A 19,261-nucleotide genomic window follows, 5' to 3' on the forward strand; every position below is an offset into this window, starting at 1 on the left:
ATGCTTGACGACTGCGTGTGCCGCCCTGGTGGTTGATGTATGCGACCGCCGTGGCGTTGTCTGATTGTATTCGGATCTGTCTGCCCTCCAGCCACCGCTGGAACGCCTGTAGGGCTAGATACACTGCCCTTATCTCCAGAACATTGATCTGCAGGGAGGACTCCGTCGGAGTCCAGGTTCCCTGAGCCCTGTGGTGGAGGAAGACCGCTCCCCACCCTGACAGGCTCGCGTCTGTCGTGACCACAGCCCAGGATGGGGGCAGGAAGGATTTTCCGTTCGACAAAGAAGTGGGAAGAAGCCACCACTGAAGGGAGGTTTTGGCTGCTCTTGACAGGGAAACGTTCCTGTCGAGGGACGTCGACCTCTTGTCCCATTTGTGGAGAATGTCCCACTGAAGTGGACGCAGATGAAACTGCGCAAAGGGAACTGCTTCCATTGCTGCCACCATCTTCCCTAGGAAGTGCATAAGGCGTCTCAACGAGTGAGACTGACCCCGAAGAAGAGATTGGACCCCTGTCTGTAGTGAACGCTGTTTGTCCAGCGGAAGCTTCACTATCGCTGACAGAGTATGAAACTCCATCCCGAGGTAAGTCAGGGATTGGGTCGGTGTCAATTTTGACTTTGGGAAATTGATGATCCACCCGAAGCTCTGGAGAGTCTCCAGGGCAATGGTCAGGCTGTGCTGGCAAGCCACCCAGGAGGGTGCCTTGACTAGGAGATCGTCTAAGTAAGGGATCACCGAGTGGCCCTGAGAGTGTAGGACCGCCACCACTGTTGCCATAATCTTGGTGAAGACCCGTGGGGCTGTCGCCAAGCCGAAAGGCAGTGCCACGAACTGAAGGTGTTCGTCCCCAATGGCGAAACGCAAGAAGCGTTGATGTTCGGGTGCGATCGGCACATGGAGATAAGCATCCTTGATGTCTATTGATGCTAGGAAGTCTCCTTGTGACATTGAGGCGATGACCGAGCGGAGAGATTCCATCCGAAACCTTCTGGTGCTGACATGCTTGTTGAGCAGTTTGAGGTCTAGAACGGGACGGAAAGATCCGTCCTTTTTTGGCACCACGAACAAGTTGGAGTAGAAGCCGTGACCATGTTCCTGAGGGGGAACGGGAATCACCACTCCTTCTGCCTTCAGAGCATTCACCGCCTGAAAAAGTGCAGCGGCTCGCTCTGGGGGCGGAGATGTTGTGAAGAAACGAGTTGGAGGACGAGAGCTGAACTCTATCCTGTAACCGTGAGACAGAATGTCTCTCACCCATCGGTCTTGGACATGTGGCCACCAGGCGTCGCAAAAGCGGGAGAGCCTGCCACCGACCGAGGATGCGGTTTGGGGAGGCCGAGAGTCATGAAGAGGCCGCCTTGGTGGCGGTGCCTCCGGCGGTCTTTTTAGGCCGTGACTTAGACCGCCATGCAGAAGGGTTCCTCTGGCCCTTCTCCGACCTGTTTGACGTGGAGGAATGTGACTTGGCCGAGGGCCGAAAGGACTGAAACCTCGATTGAAACTTTCGCTGTTGAGGTTTGTTTTGTTTAGACTGGGGTAAGGACGAGTCCTTTCCCTTGGATTGTTTAATAATTTCGTCCAATTGCTCGCCAAACAAACGGTCGCCAGAAAATGGCAAACCGGTTAAGAATTTCTTGGAGGCAGAGTCTGCCTTCCATTCACGTAGCCACATGGCTCTGCGGACTGCCACCGAATTGGCGGATGCTACCGCTGAACGGCTCACCGAGTCCAGGACGGCGTTCATGGCGTAGGACGAAAAAGCCGACGCCTGAGAAGTCAGAGACACAACCTGCGGAGTAGCGGTGCGTGTGACCGCAGTAATCTCAGACAGACAAGCTGAGATAGCTTGGAGCGCCCACACTGCCGCGAATGCCGGAGCAAAAGATGCTCCTATGGCTTCATAGATGGATTTCATCATGAGCTCTATCTGCCTGTCAGTGGCACCCTTGAGCGATGAGCCATCTGCCACTGAAACCACAGATCTGGCCGCCAGCCTAGAGACTGGAGGATCCACTTTTGGACACTGAGCCCAACCCTTCACTACTTCCGGGGGGAAGGGATAACGTGTGTCATTAAGGCGCTTAGTAAAACGCTTGTCCGGGTATGCTCTGTGCTTCTGGACAGCATCCCTGAAATTAGAGTGATCGACAAAGGCACTCCGTGGACGTTTGGGAAACCTAAACTGGTGTTTCTCCTGCTGTGAAACCGCCTCCTCCACAGTTGGAGTTGGAGGAGAAATTTCTAGCACCTGGTTGATGGACGCTATAAGGTCATTTACTATGGCGTCCCCTTCAGGTGTATCTAGATTGAGAGCACCGTCAGGGTCTGAGCCCTGAGCTGCGCCTTCCTCTTCATCCTCTAGAGAGTCCTCATGCTGAGACCCTGAGCAGCGTGATGAAGTGGAGGAAGGTCCCCAGCGAGCCCGCTTCACCGGTCTGGGATTGCGGTCCGAGTCGGAGTCCTCACCGTGGGACCTATGTGTCGCCTCAGGAGCAGATTGCTGCGCCAACTGAGGGGGACCTGGGGACGAAGAACGCACAGTGCCCTGCATCTGTGTTGTTGGTCTGGACTGCAAGGCTTCTAGTATCTTAGCAGACCATTTGTCCATAGACTGAGCCATGGACTGTGAAAGCGACTCAGACAGTTTGTCAGCCAAAACTGCAAACTCTGTCCCTGTCACCTGGACAGTGGGAACTGTCTCTACCTGAGCCGGGGGTCCCACCAGTGCCTGAGGCTCCGGCTGAGTGAGTGTCACAGGGGCCGAGCATTGCACACAATGAGGGTAGGTGGAACCTGCAGGTAGTAAAGCCGCACATGAGGTACAGGTTGCAAAATAAGCCTGTGCCTTGGTACCCTTGCTCTTTGCGGACGACATGTTGTTGTCCTCCAAGAGATAAGTAAGGGATCACCGTGATCACTGAGGGATATATATAGCCCCAAGTTAACAGTACAGCCGAACCAGCAAATGTATACACAAAAGATATATATATACAGTTCGGCACTCTGGGGGGTCCAGCACCGGCAGACCGGTGTGGCTTACCAACCGCTCTGTGTGGCCACCAGATTCCCTGCCCCGGGTCTCCCTCAGCTGCAGCCAGAAGTTCTCCACCGCAGAATGTGCTGAAAAAATGGCTGACGGCGTTCTCAGAGGAGAAGGGAGGCGTGGGCGTAGTCACAAAAGTGCGGGAATCTGGTGCTCCAGCGTGAGTAGTGAGGGGGGCGGAGGACAGCTCAGTGTACTCCAGCCCTCACTGTCGGCGTCATACCGACCGTCCCGCCCTTTTCCCTGATTGGCAGGCCTGGGGGCGGGAGAATACTATACTAGGCCGCAAAAGCCGGGGACTAAAGTTAAAACCGCGGCCGGCCGGCAGTGCACGGTCGGCGCGGTAGTCCCGGACCCATACTCACGCCGCAGTCGCTGCAGCGTCTGGTCCTAAGGTGCTTTATGCGCCGTCCCAACGGGGACACAGAGTACCTATGGATGCAGGGCCATGTCCCTGACGATACTCCGTCTCCTGTCCAGCAGATTCCCCCAGGGGCTGCGGAGGGAGACCGGTCCCAGTGTCTGGATGACCGGATAGGATCCCACTTCCCCAGAGCCCCTAAGGGATGGGGAAGGAAAGAGGCATGTGGCTCCAGCCTGTGTACCCGCAATGGGTACCTCAACCTTAACAACACCGCCGACCTGAGTGGGGTGAGAAGGGAGCATGCCGGGGGCCCCATAGGGGCCCTCTTTTCTTCCATCCGATAAAGTCAGCAGCTGCTGCTGACTAAAACGTGGAGCTTGCGTGAATGTGTGCCTCCTTCAACACAAAGCAAAAAACTGAGGGGCCCGTGATGCACGGGAGGGTGTATAGCAGAGGGGAGGGGTTACACTTTTTAAAGTCTAATTACTTTGTGTGGCCTCCAGAGGCAGAAGCTATACACCCAATTGTCTAGGTCTCCCAATGGAGCGACAAAGAAATTCCCTTCTTTATTATTTTACTAGTCCCCCTAGGGGGCTATAGCGATCAGCAATCCGATCGCTCTGCCCTATCTGTAGCTCTCAGCTACAGAGCTGAGAACTGCAGATACGCTGCTTTACTCTCCGTGCTGGCATTATGCCGGCACTGAGAGGAAGTGACTCATGTTAGCTACTGGTGTCATCACATGACCCTGTGCTACCATGGCAACCACCGAAAGTCACGTGATCACGCACGTGACTTCCGGTGGGGTCGGCAGTAAGTAAAAGCAATGGCCGCACGCATATAAATCTCGCTGCCAGACTTTGGCAGCGAGACGTAAGGGGTTAAATGTTCCGGGTGGAATGCGATTCCACTCGGAACATGCAGGCACACATGTCAGCTGTTGAAAACAGCTGATATGTGCGCGGATCTCCGTGACCTGCCCACGGCAGGGGGGCGGGGACTATCCTCACACGCTCCATGACGGATAGATCCGTCAAGGGTCATGAAGGGGTTAAAAAAACAACACCCACATAATGAAGGAACAAAGCAGCTTCACCGAGGGTGACGAAAGACACCGGGCACAAGGATCATCACTCACGTGTATGAGGACAGGCTGCTGTCGCACGTCGTCTTCACCCCGTAGTTGTCCTCATTGAAGTTGAACATCTTGTTAGGATTCCAACCATTACACTGCGAGAGAGGAAGGAACAGGGGTCAGATTTACTGAATCTGATGGCTCTCCTCAAATACTCTGTGCTGCAGAGAATAACCCATGGGGGCACCTTGCGTCAAGGGCCTTCCCCGCGCCACCCACGGAGGGGCCCCGTTCGTCAAGGGCCACCCCCGCTCCCAAGCTCTGACACTTGGGGGTCCCAATGGGTTATCTCGGCATATGGAGCACTTACTTATGCTGCACAGAATAACCCATGGGGGCACCTTGCGTCAAGGGCCTTCCCCGCGCCACCCACGGAGGGGCCCCGTTCGTCAAGGGCCACCCCCGCTCCCAAGCTCTGACACTTGGGGGTCCCAATGGGTTATCTCGGCATATGGAGCACTTACTTATGCTGCAGAGAATAACCCATGGGGGCCCCTTGTGTCAAAGGCCTTCCCCGCGCCACCCACGGAGGGGCCCCGTTCGTCAAGGGCCACCCCCGCTCCCCGCGCCACCCATGGAGGGGCCCCGTTCGTCAAGGGCCACCCCCGCTCCCAAGCTCTGACACTTGGGGGTCCCAATGGGTTATCTCGGCATATGGAGCACTTACTTATGCTGCAGAGAATAACCCATGGGGGCACCTTGCGTCAAGGGCCTTCCCCGCGCCACCCACGGAGGGGCCCCGTTCGTCAAGGGCCACCCCCGCTCCCAAGCTCTGACACTTGGGGGTCCCAATGGGTTATCTCGGCATATGGAACACTTACTTATGCTGCAGAGAATAACCCATGGGGGCCCCTTGTGTCAAGGGCCTTCCCCGCGCCACCCACGGAGGGGCCCCGTTCGTCAAGGGCCACCCCCGCTCCCCGCGCCACCCACGGAGGGGCCCCGTTCGTCAAGGGCCACCCCCGCTCCCAAGCTCTGACACTCGGGGGTCCCGATGGGTTGTTTCGGCTTATGGAGCACTTACCATATCAGAGTCCAGGTCATAGTCGACGCTGCTGCTTTCTCCTCTGTCCCAGCGCATCAGCACCTTGTCATTGTGGTCCCCGTTCACCTTGGAGTTCATGGCGATGGGTGAATCTGTGAACTTATCTGCAACGGACAACAAAGGGAAGAAAGTCAATTTCTGGAAACTACTGAACTGAAGCAGAAGACATTCAATATTCTAATAAAAGAAGGGAATTTTGTTTACTTACCGTAAATTCCTTTTCTTCTAGCTCCTATTGGGAGACCCAGACAATTGGGTGTATAGCTTCTGCCTCCGGAGGCCACACAAAGTATTACACTTTAAAAAGTGTAACTCCTCCCCTCTGCTATACACCCTCCCGTGCATCACGGGCCCATCAGTTTTGGTGCCAAAGCAGGAAGGAGGAAACTTATAAATTGGTCTAAGGTAAATTCAATCCGAAGGATGTTCGGAGAACTGAACCATGAACCAAAGAACAATGAACATGAACAACATGTGTACACAAAAAAACAACAGCCCGAAGGGAACAGGGGCGGGTGCTGGGTCTCCCAATAGGAGCTAGAAGAAAAGGAATTTACGGTAAGAAAACAAAATTCCCTTCTTCTTTGTCGCTCCATTGGGAGACCCAGACAATTGGGATGTCCAAAAGCAATCCCTGGGTGGGTAAAAGAATACCTCGATAAAAAGAGCCGAAAAAACGGCCCCTTCTTACAGGTGTGCAACTGCCGCCTGAAGGACTCGCCTACCTAGGGTGGCATCTGCCGAAGCATATGCATGCACCTGATAGTGTTTTGTAAAAGTGTGCATACTCGACGAGGTACTCGCCTGACACACCTGCTGAGCCGTAGCCTGGTGCCGCAATGCCCAGGACGCACCTACGGCTCTGGTAGAATGGGCTTTCAGCCCTGAAGGAATCGGAAGCCCAGAGGAACGGTAGGCTTCAAGAATCGGTTCCTTGATCCATCTAGCCAAGGTCGACTTGGAAGCCTGCGACCCCTTACGCTGGCCAGCGACAAGGACAAAGAGTGCATCAGAACGGCGCAGGGGCGCCGTGCGTGAAATGTAGAGCCTGAGTGCTCTCACGAGATCTAACAAGTGCAAATCCTTTTCATATTGGTGAACTGGATGAGGGCAAAAAGAAGGTAAGGAGATATCCTGATTAAGATGAAAGGGGGATACCACCTTAGGGAGAAATTCCGGAACCGGACGCAGAACCACCTTGTCCTGGTGGAACACCAGGAAGGGGGCTTTGCATGACAGTGCAGCCAGTTCCGACACTCTCCGAAGTGATGTGACTGCCACTAGGAAGGCCACCTTTTGTGAAAGGCGTGAAAGAGAAATCTCTCTCATTGGCTCGAAAGGTGGTTTCTGAAGAGCCGTTAGCACCCTGTTCAGATCCCAAGGTTCTAGCGGACGCTTGTAAGGAGGGACTATGTGACAAACTCCCTGCAGGAACGTGCGGACCTGCGGAAGCCTGGCTAGACGCTTTTGAAAAAACACAAATAGCGCCGATACTTGTCCCTTAAGGGAGCCGAGAGACAAACCCTTTTCCAGTCCGGATTGAAGGAAGGACAGAAAAGTGGGCAAGGCAAATGGCCAGGGAGAAAAACCCTGATCAGAGCACCAGGATAAGAAGATCCTCCACGTCCTGTGGTAGATCTTGGCGGACGTTGGTTTCCTGGCCTGTCTCATAGTGGCAATGACCTCTTGAGATAACCCTGAAGACGCTAGGATCCAGGACTCAATGGCCACACAGTCAGGTTGAGGGCCGCAGAATTCAGATGGAAAAATGGCCCTTGAGACAGTAAGTCTGGACGGTCTGGTAGTGCCCACGGTTGACCCACCGTGAGATGCCACAGATCTGGGTACCACGACCTCCTCGGCCAGTCTGGGGCGATGAGGATGGCGCGGCGGCAGTCGGACCTGATCTTGCGTAATACTCTGGGCAGTAGGGCCAGAGGAGGAAATACATAAGGCAGTCGAAACTGCGACCAATCCTGAACTAGCGCGTCTGCTGCCAGAGCTTTGTGATCTTGAGACCGTGCCATGAATGCCGGGACCTTGTTGTTGTGCCGGGACGCCATTAGGTCGACGTCCGGCTTCCCCCAGCGGCAACAGATCTCTTGAAACACTTCTGGGTGAAGAGACCATTCCCCTGCATCCATGCCCTGGCGACTGAGAAAGTCTGCTTCCCAGTTTTCTACGCCCGGGATGTGAACTGCGGAGATGGTGGAGGCTGTGGCTTCCACTCACAGCAGAATCCGCCGAACTTCCTGGAAGGCTTGCCGACTGCGTGTGCCGCCTTGGTGGTTGATGTATGCCACTGCCGTGGCGTTGTCCGACTGAATTCGGATCTGCCTGCCTTCCAGCCACGGCTGGAACGCCTTTAGGGCTAGATACACTGCCCTTATCTCCAGAACATTGATCTGCAGGGAGGACTCTGGCTGAGTCCAGGTACCCTGAGCCCTGTGGTGGAGGAAGACCGCTCGCCACCCTGACAGACTCGCATCCGTCGTGACCACCGCCCAGGATGGGGGCAGAAATGATTTCCCCTTCGACAAAGACGTGGGAAGAAGCCACCACTGAAGAGAGGCCTTGGCTGTCCGAGACAGGGAGACGTTCCTGTCGAGGGACGTCGACTTCCTGTCCCATTTTCGGAGAATGTCCCATTGAAGTGGACGCAGAGGAAACTGCGCAAATGGAACTGCCTCCATTGCCGCCACCATCTTCCCTAGGAAGTGCATGAGGCGTCTCAAGGGGTGCGACTGGGCTCGAAGGAGAGATTGCACCCCTGTCCGTAGTGAACGTTGTTTGTCCAGCGGAAGTTTCACTATCGCTGAGAGAGTGTGAAACTCCATCCCGAGATATGTCAGCGATTGGGTCGGAGTCAATTTTGACTTTGGGAAATTGATGATCCACCCGAATCTCTGGAGAGTCTCCAGAGCAATGTTCAAGCTGTGTTGGCATGCCACCTGACAGGGGGCCTTGACCAGGAGATCGTCTAAGTAAGGGATCACCGAGTGTCCCTGCGAGTGCAGGACCGCTACCACTGTTGCCATGACCTTGGTGAAGACCCGAGGGGCTGTCGCCAGGCCAAAGTCCGTGTCATAGTCCTCACCGTGGGAGCTATGAGTCGCCCCAGGAGCACTTTGCTGCTCCAACCTAGGGGGGCCTGGGGACAATGATTCAACAGTGCCCGGGGTCTGTGTTACTAGTCTGGACTGCAAAGCCTCTAGAATCTTAGCAGACCATCTATCCATAGACTCAGAAAGTTTGTCAGCAAATACTGCAAACTCTGTCCCTGTCACCTGGACAGTGGCAGCCGATTGTGCCACCTGGGCCGAGGGTCCCACCAGTGGCAAAGGCTCCGGCTGAGTGAGTGTCACAGGGGCCGAGCATTGCACACAATGAGGATAGGTGGAACCTGCAGGTAGCATAGCCGCACATGAGGTACAGGTTGCAAAGTAAACCTGTGCCCTGGCACCCTTGCTTTTTTCGGACGACATGCTGTTGTCTCCTTTTAGAGCAATCAGAGAGGGTATATAGCCAAGGCAACAGTGCGGCCGTACAGAGTAAATGTATACAAAATAAGGATATAAATATACACTTCTGCACCCATGGGAGCAAGCACCTAGTAACAGGTGCTGCTTACCGACCGCACTCAGCGTTTGTGTGACCACCAGATTCCCTGCCTGGGCTCCCAGCGCTGTTGGAGCTCGTCTCTGAAGATCCCCAGCGTCAGCCGTGCTGCTAGTAATGGCTGCTAGCGTTCTGAGAGGAAGAGGGAGCCGTGGGCGTGCACTAAAAAGTGCGGGAATCTGGTGCCCCACTGTGCACAGTGAGGGGGGAGGAGGATACAAAGTATGCTCCTGCCCTCAGCGCTGACGTTCCGTGCAGCGTCCCGCCCTTACTCCTGACTGGCAGGCCCGGGGGCGGGAATATGCGGCACTAGGCCGCAAAAGCCGGGGACTCAAGTTATAAGCGCGGCCGGCAAACAAGCGCGGCCAGCGCGGTAGTCCCGGCGCACCAACACACCCAGCAGCTGCTGCAGCATGTATCAAACAGGCGCTCTATGCGCCGTCCCCAAGGGGACACAGAGTACCTCAGAGTAGCAGGGCCATGTCCCTGACGATACCCGGACTCCTGTCCAGCAGATTCCCCCAGGGGCTGCGGAGGGAGCGCGGTCCCAGTGCCTGGTGACCGTTTAGGATCCCACTTCACCCAGAGCCCTGTAAGGGATGGGGAAGGAAAACGGCATGTGGCTCCTGCCTGTGTACCCGCAATGGGTACCTCAACCTTAACAGCACCGCCGACTCAGAGTGGGGTGAGAAGGGAGCATGCCGGGAGCCCTGTAAAGGGCCCTCTTTTCTTCCATCCGATATAGTCAGCAGCTGCTGCCGACTAACTTGTGGAGCTTGCGTGCATGTGTGCCTCCTTCAACACAAAGCATAAAAACTGATGGGCCCGTGATGCACGGGAGAGTGTATAGCAGAGGGGAGGAGTTACACTTTTTAAAGTGTAATACTTTGTGTGGCCTCCGGAGGCAGAAGCTATACACTCAATTGTCTGGGTCTCCCAATGGAGCGACAAAGAAAATTAATGTTTAACCCCTTCAGCTCCCGGGCGTTTTCCATTTTTGCGGTTTTGTTTTTTGCTCCCCTTCTTCCGAGAGCCGTAACATTTTTATTTTTCTGTCAATCTTGCCATACGAGGGCTTTTTTTTTGCGGGACGAGTTGTACTTTTAAATGAAACCATAAGTTTTACCATATAGTGTACTGGAAAAATAGCAAAAAAATTCCAAGTGTGGAAAAACCGCAAAAAGAAGGGAATTTTGTTTACTTACCGTAAATTCCTTTTCTTCTAGCTCCAATTGGGAGACCCAGACAATTGGGTGTATAGCTTCTGCCTCCGGAGGCCACACAAAGTATTACACTTAAAAGTGTAAAGCCCCTCCCCTTCTGCCTATACACCCCCCGTGCCTCACGGGCTCCTCAGTTTTGGTGCAAAAGCAAGAAGGAGGAAAGTTATAAATTGGTTTAAAGTAAATTCAGTCCGAAGAAAGTTCGGAGAACTGAAACCATTGAACATGAACAACATGTGTACACAAAGAACAACAGCCCGAAGGGAACAGGGGCGGGTGCTGGGTCTCCCAATTGGAGCTAGAAGAAAAGGAATTTACGGTAAGTAAACAAAATTCCCTTCTTCTTTAACGCTCCATTGGGAGACCCAGACAATTGGGACGTCCAAAAGCAGTCCCTGGGTGGGTAAAGTAAAACCTCGAAATAGAGCCGTAAAACGGCCCCTTCCTACAGGTGGGCAACCGCCGCCTGAAGGACCTGCCTTCCTAGGCTGGCATCTGCCGAAGCATAGGTATGCACCTGATAGTGTTTCGTGAAAGTGTGCAGGCTCGACCAGGTAGCTGCCTGACACACCTGCTGAGCCGTAGCCTGGTGCCGCAAAGCCCAGGACGCACCCACGGCTCTGGTAGAATGGGCCCTTAGCCCTGAGGGAACCGGAAGCCCAGAAGATCGGTAAGCTTCGAGAATAGGTTCCTTGATCCACCGAGCCAGGGTTGATTTGGAAGCCTGTGACCCTTTACGCTGGCCAGCGACAAGGACAAAGAGTGCATCCGAGCGGCGCAGGGGCGCCGTACGAGAAATGTAGAGTCTGAGTGCTCTCACCAGATCTAACAAGTGCAAAACAAGTGCATTGGTGAACTGGATGAGGACAAAAAGAGGGTAAGGAGATATCCTGATTGAGATGAAAGGGGGATACCACCTTAGGGAGAAATTCCGGAACCGGACGCAGAACCACCTTGTCCTGGTGAAACACCAGGAAAGGGGCTTTGCATGACAGCGCTGCTAGCTCAGACACTCTCCGAAGTGATGTGACTGCTACTGGGAAGGCCACTTTCTGCGAAAGGCGTGAGAGAGGAATATCCCTCATTGGCTCGAAAGGTGGTTTCTGAAGAGCCATAAGCACCCTGTTCAGATCCCAGGGTTCTAACGGCCGCTTGTAAGGAGGGACTATGTGACAAACCCCCTGCAGGAACGTGCGTACCTGTGGAAGTTTGGCTAGGCGCTTCTGAAAGAACACAGAGAGCGCTGAGACTTGTCCCTTAAGGGAACCGAGCGACAAACCTTTTTCCAATCCGGATTGAAGGAAGGAAAGAAAAGTGGGCAAGGCAAATGGCCAGGGAGAAGAAGGGAATTTTGTTACTTACCGTAAATTCCTTTTCTTCTAGCTCCTATTGGGAGACCCAGACGATTGGGTGTATAGCTACTGCCTCCGGAGGCCACACAAAGCATTACACTAAAAAGTGTAAGGCCCCTCCCCTTCTGGCTATACACCCCCCGTGGGATCACGGGATGCTCAGTTTTAGTGCTAAAGCAAGAAGGAGGAAAGCCAATAACTGGTTTAAACAAATTCACTCCGAAGTAACATCGGAGAACTGAAAACCGTTCAACATGAACAACATGTGTATCCAAAAAAAACCAAAAATCCCGAAGGACAACAGGGCGGGTGCTGGGTCTCCCAATAGGAGCTAGAAGAAAAGGAATTTACGGTAAGTAACAAAATTCCCTTCTTCTTCGGCGCTCCATTGGGAGACCCAGACGATTGGGACGTCCAAAAGCAGTCCCTGGGTGGGTAAAGAAAATACCTCATGTTAGAGCTGCAAGACAGCCCTCCCCTATGGGGAGGCAACTGCCGCCTGCAGGACTCTTCTACCTAGGCTGGCGTCCGCCGAAGCATAGGTATGCACCTGATAATGTTTGGTGAAAGTGTGCAGACTCGACCAGGTAGCTGCCTGGCACACCTGTTGAGCCGTAGCCTGGTGTCGTAATGCCCAGGACGCACCCACGGCTCTGGTTGAGTGGGCCTTTAGCCCTGAAGGAACCGGAAGCCCAGCAGAACGGTAGGCTTCAAGAATTGGTTCTTTGATCCATCGAGCCAGGGTGGCTTTGGAAGCCTGCGACCCTTTGCGCTTACCAGCGACAAGGACAAAGAGTGCATCGGAGCGGCGCAGGGGCGCCGTGCGGGAAATGTAGATTCTGAGTGCTCTCACCAGATCTAACAAATGTAAATCCTTCTCATACCGATGAACTGCATGAGGACAAAAGGAAGGCAAGGAGATATCCTGATTTAGATGAAAAGAGGATACCACCTTAGGGAGAAACTCCTGAATGGGGCGCAGCACTACCTTGTCCTGGTGGAAGACCAGGAAAGGAGCCTTGGATGACAGCGCTGCTAGCTCAGACACTCTCCGAAGAGATGTGATCGCTACCAGAAAAGCCACTTTCTGTGATAGTCGAGAAAGTGAAACATCCCTCAGAGGCTCGAAGGGCGGCTTCTGGAGGGCAACTAGTACCCTGTTCAGATCCCATGGATCTAACGGCCGCTTGTACGGGGGTACGATATGACAAACCCCCTGCAGGAACGTGCGCACCTTAGAAAGTCGTGCTAGACGCTTCTGAAAAAAGACGGATAGCGCCGAGACTTGCCCTTTAAGGGAGCCGAGCGACAAACCTTTTTCTAACCCAGATTGCAGGAAAGAAAGAAAAGTAGGCAATGCAAATGGCCAGGGAGACACTCCCTGATCAGAGCACCAGGATAAGAATATCTTCCACGTTCTGTGGTAAATCTTAGCAGACGTGGGCTTCCTAGCCTGTCTCATGGTGGCAACGACCCCTTGGGATAATCCCGAAGACGCTAGGATCCAGGACTCAATGGCCACACAGTCAGGTTCAGGGCCGCAGAATTCCGATGGAAAAACGGCCCTTGGGACAGTAAGTCTGGTCGGTCTGGTAGTGCCCACGGTTGGCCGACCGTGAGATGCCACAGATCCGGGTACCACGACCTCCTCGGCCAGTCTGGAGCGACGAGTATGACGCGGCTGCAATCGGATCTGATCTTGCGTAGCACTCTGGGCAAGAGTGCCAGAGGTGGAAACACATAAGGGAGCCGGAACTGCGACCAATCTTGCACCAAGGCGTCTACCGCCAGAGCACTTTGATCGCGAGACCGCGCCATGAAGGTCGGGACCTTGTTGTTGTGCCGAGACGCCATTAAGTCGACGTCCGGCACCCCCCAGCGGCAACAGATTTGCTGAAACACGTCCGGGTGAAGGGACCACTCCCCTGCGTCCATACCCTGGCGACTGAGGAAGTCTGCTTCCCAGTTTTCCACGCCCGGGATGTGAACCGCGGATATGGTGGATGCTCTGTCCTCCACCCACATCAGAATCCGCCGGACTTCCTGGAAGGCTTGCCGACTGCGTGTCCCTCCTTGGTGGTTGATGTATGCCACCGCTGTGGAGTTGTCCGACTGAATTCGGATCTGCTTTCCTTCCAGCCACTGCTGGAAGGCTAGTAGGGCCAGATACACTGCCCTGATTTCCAGAACATTGATCTGAAGGGTGGACTCCTGCTGAGTCCACGTACCCTGAGCCCTGTGGTGGAGAAAAACTGCTCCCCACCCTGACAGACTCGCGTCTGTCGTGACTACTGCCCAGGATGGGGGTAGGAAGGATCTTCCCTGTGATATGCAGCTTACCGCCCGCATAAACGCGGGTGTGTGGTCGCCAGAGCCCCTTGTCTGAGTCCCCCAGAGCCTGTGTCCGTTCTCCAGCCAGACTGCATGCAGGAATGGCTGCCGGCGTCCTGTGGAGAGGGGCGGGCCCTGGGCGTGTTGAGACCAAGAGCGGGAAACTTGCGTCCCCACTGTGCCCAGTGAGAGGGCTGGAGTATGTAAATAAGACTCCAGCCCTCGGCGCTGACTATAGAACAGCGTCTCTCCCTTTCCCTGATTGACAGGGTGGGGGCGGGAACGAAGCGGAGCTAGGCCGCAAAAGCCGGGGACTAGATTTATGAGCGCTGCCGCCGTAAAAGCGCGGTCAGCGCGAGTCCCCGGCGCACTACAAGTCCCAGCCGCGCCGCCGCTCCCGGAGCGGCCGGCGCGGTAGTTCCCAACACATAAAATCACTCAGCTAAGCTGCAGTGACTCTAACCCGAGCGCGCAGCGCTACTGCCCCCGGCGCACTAGCACACCCAGCAAGTCTGGAGTGTGCGTGGCCTGTCTGTGCGGGGACACAGAGTACCTGAATGTTGCAGGGCCTTGTCCCTGACGGTACTCAGCTCCTCCAGCAGGGTCTCTGGGTCTGTGGATGGAGCCCGGCCTCAGGGTTTGGGGGCCGGTAAGATCCCACTTCCACAGAGCCCCTCAGGGGGATGGGGAAGGAAAGCAGCATGTGGGCTCCAGCCTCCGTACCCGCAATGGGTACCTCAACCTTAACAAACCGCAAGTGGGGTGAGAAGGGAGCATGCTGGGGACCCTATATGGGCCCTCTTTTCTTCCATCCGATATAGTCAGCAGCTACTGCTGACTAAACAGTGGAGCTATGCGTGGATGTCTGACCTCCTTCGCACAAAGCTTGAAAACTGAGCATCCCGTGAGATCCCACGGGGGGTGTATAGCCAGAAGGGGAGGGGCCTTACACTTTTTAGTGTAATGCTTTGTGTGGCCTCCGGAGGCAGTAGCTATACACCCAATCGTCTGGGTCTCCCAATGGAGCGCCGAAGAAAAACCCTGATCAGAGCACCAAGATAAGAATATCCTCCACGCCCTGTGGTAGATCTTGGCGGACGTTGGTTTCCTAGCCTGTCTCATAGTGGCAATGACCTCTTGAGATAACCCTGAAGACGCTAGGATCCAGGACTCAATGGCCACACAGTCAGGTTGAGGGCCGCAGAATTCAGATGGAAAAACGGTCCTTGAGACAGCAAGTCTGGTCGGTCTGGTAGTGCCCACGGTTGGCCCACCGTGAGATGCCACAGATCCGGGTACCACGACCTCCTCGGCCAGTCTGGAGCGACGAGGATGGCGCGGCGGCAGTCGGACCTGATCTTGCGTAACACTCTGGGCAACAGTGCCAGAGGAGGAAACACATAAGGGAGTTGAAACTGCGACCAATCCTGAACTAAAGCGTCTGCCGCCAGAGCTCTGTGATCTTGAGACCGTGCCATGAATGTCGGGACTTTGTGGTTGTGCCGGGACGCCATTAGGTCGACGTCCGGCATCCCCCAGCGGCAACAGATCTCCTGAAACACGTCCGGGTGAAGGGACCATTCCCCTGCGTCCATGCCCTGGCGACTGAGAAAGTCTGCTTCCCAGTTTTCTACGCCCGGGATGTGAACTGCGGATATGGTGGAGGCTGTGGCTTCCACCCATAGCAGAATCCGCCGGACTTCCTGGAAGGCTTGCCGACTGCGTGTTCCGCCTTGGTGGTTGATGTATGCCACCGCTGTGGAGTTGTCCGACTGAATTCGGATCTGCTTGCCTTCCAGCCACGGCTGGAACGCCTTTAGGGCAAGATACACTGCCCTTATCTCCAGAACATTGATCTGAAGGGAGGACTCTGGCTGAGTCCAAGTACCCTGAGCCCTGTGGTGGAGAAAAACCGCTCCCCACCCTGACAGGCTCGCGTCCGTCGTGACCACAGCCCAGGATGGGGGCAGGAAGGATTTCCCCTTCGACAGAGAAGTGGGAAGAAGCCACCACTGAAGGGAAGCCTTGGCTGCCCGAGAAAAGAAGACGTTCCTGTCGAGGGACGTCGACTTCCTGTCCCATTTGCGGAGAATGTCCCATTGAAGTGGACGCAGATGAAACTGCGCAAAAGGAACTGCCTCCATTGCTGCTACCATCTTCCCTAGGAAGTGCATGAGGCGCCGCAAGGGGTGTGACTGGCCTTGAAGGAGAGATTGCACCCCTGTCTGTAGTGAACGCTGTTTGTCCAGCGGAAGCTTCACTATCGCTGAGAGAGTATGAAACTCCATGCCAAGATATGTCAGTGATTGGGCCGGTGTCAGATTTGACTTTGGAAAATTGATGATCCACCCGAAACTCTGGAGAGTCTCCAGAGCAACGTCCAGGCTGTGTTGGCATGCCACTTGAGAGGGTGCCTTGACAAGCAGATCGTCTAAGTAAGGGATCACCGAGTGTCCCTGAGAGTGCAGAACTGCTACTACTGTTGCCATGACCTTGGTGAAGACCCGTGGGGCTGTCGCCAAGCCGAAAGGCAGTGCCATGAACTGAAGGTGTTCGTCCCCTATGGCGAAACGCAGGAAGCGCTGATGCTCTGGAGCAATCGGTACGTGGAGATAAGCATCTTTGATGTCGATTGATGCTAGGAAATCTCCTTGGGACATTGAGGCGATGACGGAGCGGAGCGATTCCATCCGGAACCGCCTGGTTTTACATGTTTGTTGAGCAGTTTTAGGTCCAGAACAGGACGGAAGGATCCGTCCTTTTTCGGCACCACGAACAAGTTGGAGTAAAAACCGTGACCCTGTTGCTGAAAAGGAACAGGGATCACCACTCCTTCTGCCTTCAGAGTGCACACCGCCTGAAGAAGAGCATCGGCTCGCTCGGGGGGCGGAGATGTTCTGAAGAACCGAGTCGGAGGACGAGAGTTGAACTCTATCCTGTAACCGTGAGACAGAATGTCTCTCACCCAACGGTCTTTTACCTGTGGCAGCCAGGCGTCGCAAAAGCGGGAAAGCCTGCCACCGACCGAGGATGCGGTGTGAGGAGGCCGAAAGTCATGAGGAGGCCGCTTTGGGAGCGGTTCCCCCGGCGGTCTTTTTAGGACGTGACTTAGACCGCCATGAATCGGAGTTCCTCTGATCCTTCTGAGGCCTTTTGGACGAGGAGAATTGAGACCTGCCCAAGGACCGAAAGGACCGAAACCTCGATTGTACCTTCCGTGGTTGAGGTCTGTTTTGTTTGGACTGGGGTAAGGATGAGTCCTTTCCCTTGGATTGTTTAATGATTTCATCCAATCGCTCACCAAACAGACGGTCGCCAGAAAATGGCAAACCGGTTAAGAACTTTTTGGAAGCAGAGTCTGCCTTCCATTCACGTAGCCACATGGCCCTGCGGACTGCCACCGAATTGGCGGATGCTACCGCCGTACGGCTCGCAGAGTCCAGGACAGCATTAATGGCGTAGGACGCAAACGCCGACGCCTGAGAGGTTAAGGACACCACTTGCGGAGCAGACGTACGTGTGACTGCATTAATCTGCGCATGACAAGCTGAGATAGCTTGGAGTGCCCATACGGCTGCGAATGCTGGAGCAAAAGACGCGCCGATAGCTTCATAGATGGATTTCAACCAGAGCTCCATCTGTCTGTCAGTGGCATCTTTGAGTGAAGCCCCATCTTCCACTGCAACTATGGATCTAGCCGCCAGTCTGGAGGATCCACCTTGGGACACTGAGCCCAGCCCTTGACAACGTCAGGGGGGAAGGGATAACGTGTATCCTTAAGGCGCTTGGAAAAACGCTTATCTGGACAAGCTCGGTGTTTCTGGACTGCCTCTCTGAAGTCAGAGTGATCCAGAAACGTACTCAATGTACGCTTGGGAAACCTGAAACGGAATTTCTCCTGCTGAGAAGCTGACTCCTCAATTGGAGGAGCTGGGGGAGAAATATCCAACACCTGATTGATGGTCGCTATAAGGTCATTCACTATGGCGTCACCTTCAGGTGTATCTAGGTTGAGAGCAGCCTCAGGATCAGAATCCTGATCTGCTACCTCCGCTTCATCATCCAGAGAGTCCTCATGCTGAGACCCTGAACACTGTGATGAAGTCGAGGGAATTTCCCAGCGAGCCCGCTTAGGCGGCCTGGGACTGCGGTCCGTGTCAGAGACCTCACCCTGGGACCTATGGGTCACCCCAGGAGCACTTTGCTGCTCCAACTGAGGAGGGCCTGGGGTCAATGATTCAACAGTGCCCGTGGCCTGAGTCACCGGTCTGGACTGTAAGGCTTCTAGTATCCTAGCAGACCATTTATCCATACTCTCAGACAGTTTGTCAGCAAATACTGCAAACTCCGTCCCTGTCACCTGGACAGTGGTAGCAGGTGGTTCCACCTGGGCCACCAGTAGCAGAGGCTCCGGCTGAATAAGTGCCACAGGGGCCGAGCATTGCACACAATGAGGATCGGTGGAACCTGCCGGTAGTATAGCCGCACATGAGGTACAGGTTGCAAAGTAAGCCTGTGCTTTGGCACCCTTGCTTTTTGCGGACGACATGCTGTTGTCTCCTCTGAGTACAATCCAGGAGGGTATATAGCCAAAAATCAACAGTGCGACCGTACAGTGTAAATGTATAGCATATAAGCATATATATATATGTACACTTCGGCACTCAGTGGGGCCAGCACCCAGGTGCTGCTTACCGACCGCTCAAAGCGGTTGTGTGATCACCAGATTCCCTGCCTGGGCCTCCCAGAGCCGTGTTGTCTCTCCTCTCCAGCGTCAGAAGTGCTGACAGGAATGGCTGCCGGCGTTCTGTGGGGAGGAGGGGGCCGTGGGCGTGCCCTAGAAAGTGCGGGAATCTGATGCCCCACTGTGCTGAGTGAGGGGGGAGGAGGATACAAAGTATGCTCCAGCCCTCAGCGCTGACGTCCTGTGCAGCGTCCCGCCCTTCCCCTGACTGGCAGGCCTGGGGGCGGGAATATGCGATACTAGGCCGCAAAAGCCGGGGACTAAAGTTATAAGCGCGGCCGGCAAATAAGCGCGGCCGGCGCGGTAGTCCCCGGCGCACTAACACACCCAGCAGTGCTGCAGTGTGTATGGCACAAGCGCTCCATGCGCGGTCCCCCAGGGGGACACAGAGTACCTCACAGT

Source organism: Anomaloglossus baeobatrachus, chromosome 1, assembly GCF_048569485.1.
Source record: "Anomaloglossus baeobatrachus isolate aAnoBae1 chromosome 1, aAnoBae1.hap1, whole genome shotgun sequence".
NCBI lineage: Eukaryota > Metazoa > Chordata > Amphibia > Anura > Aromobatidae > Anomaloglossus > Anomaloglossus baeobatrachus.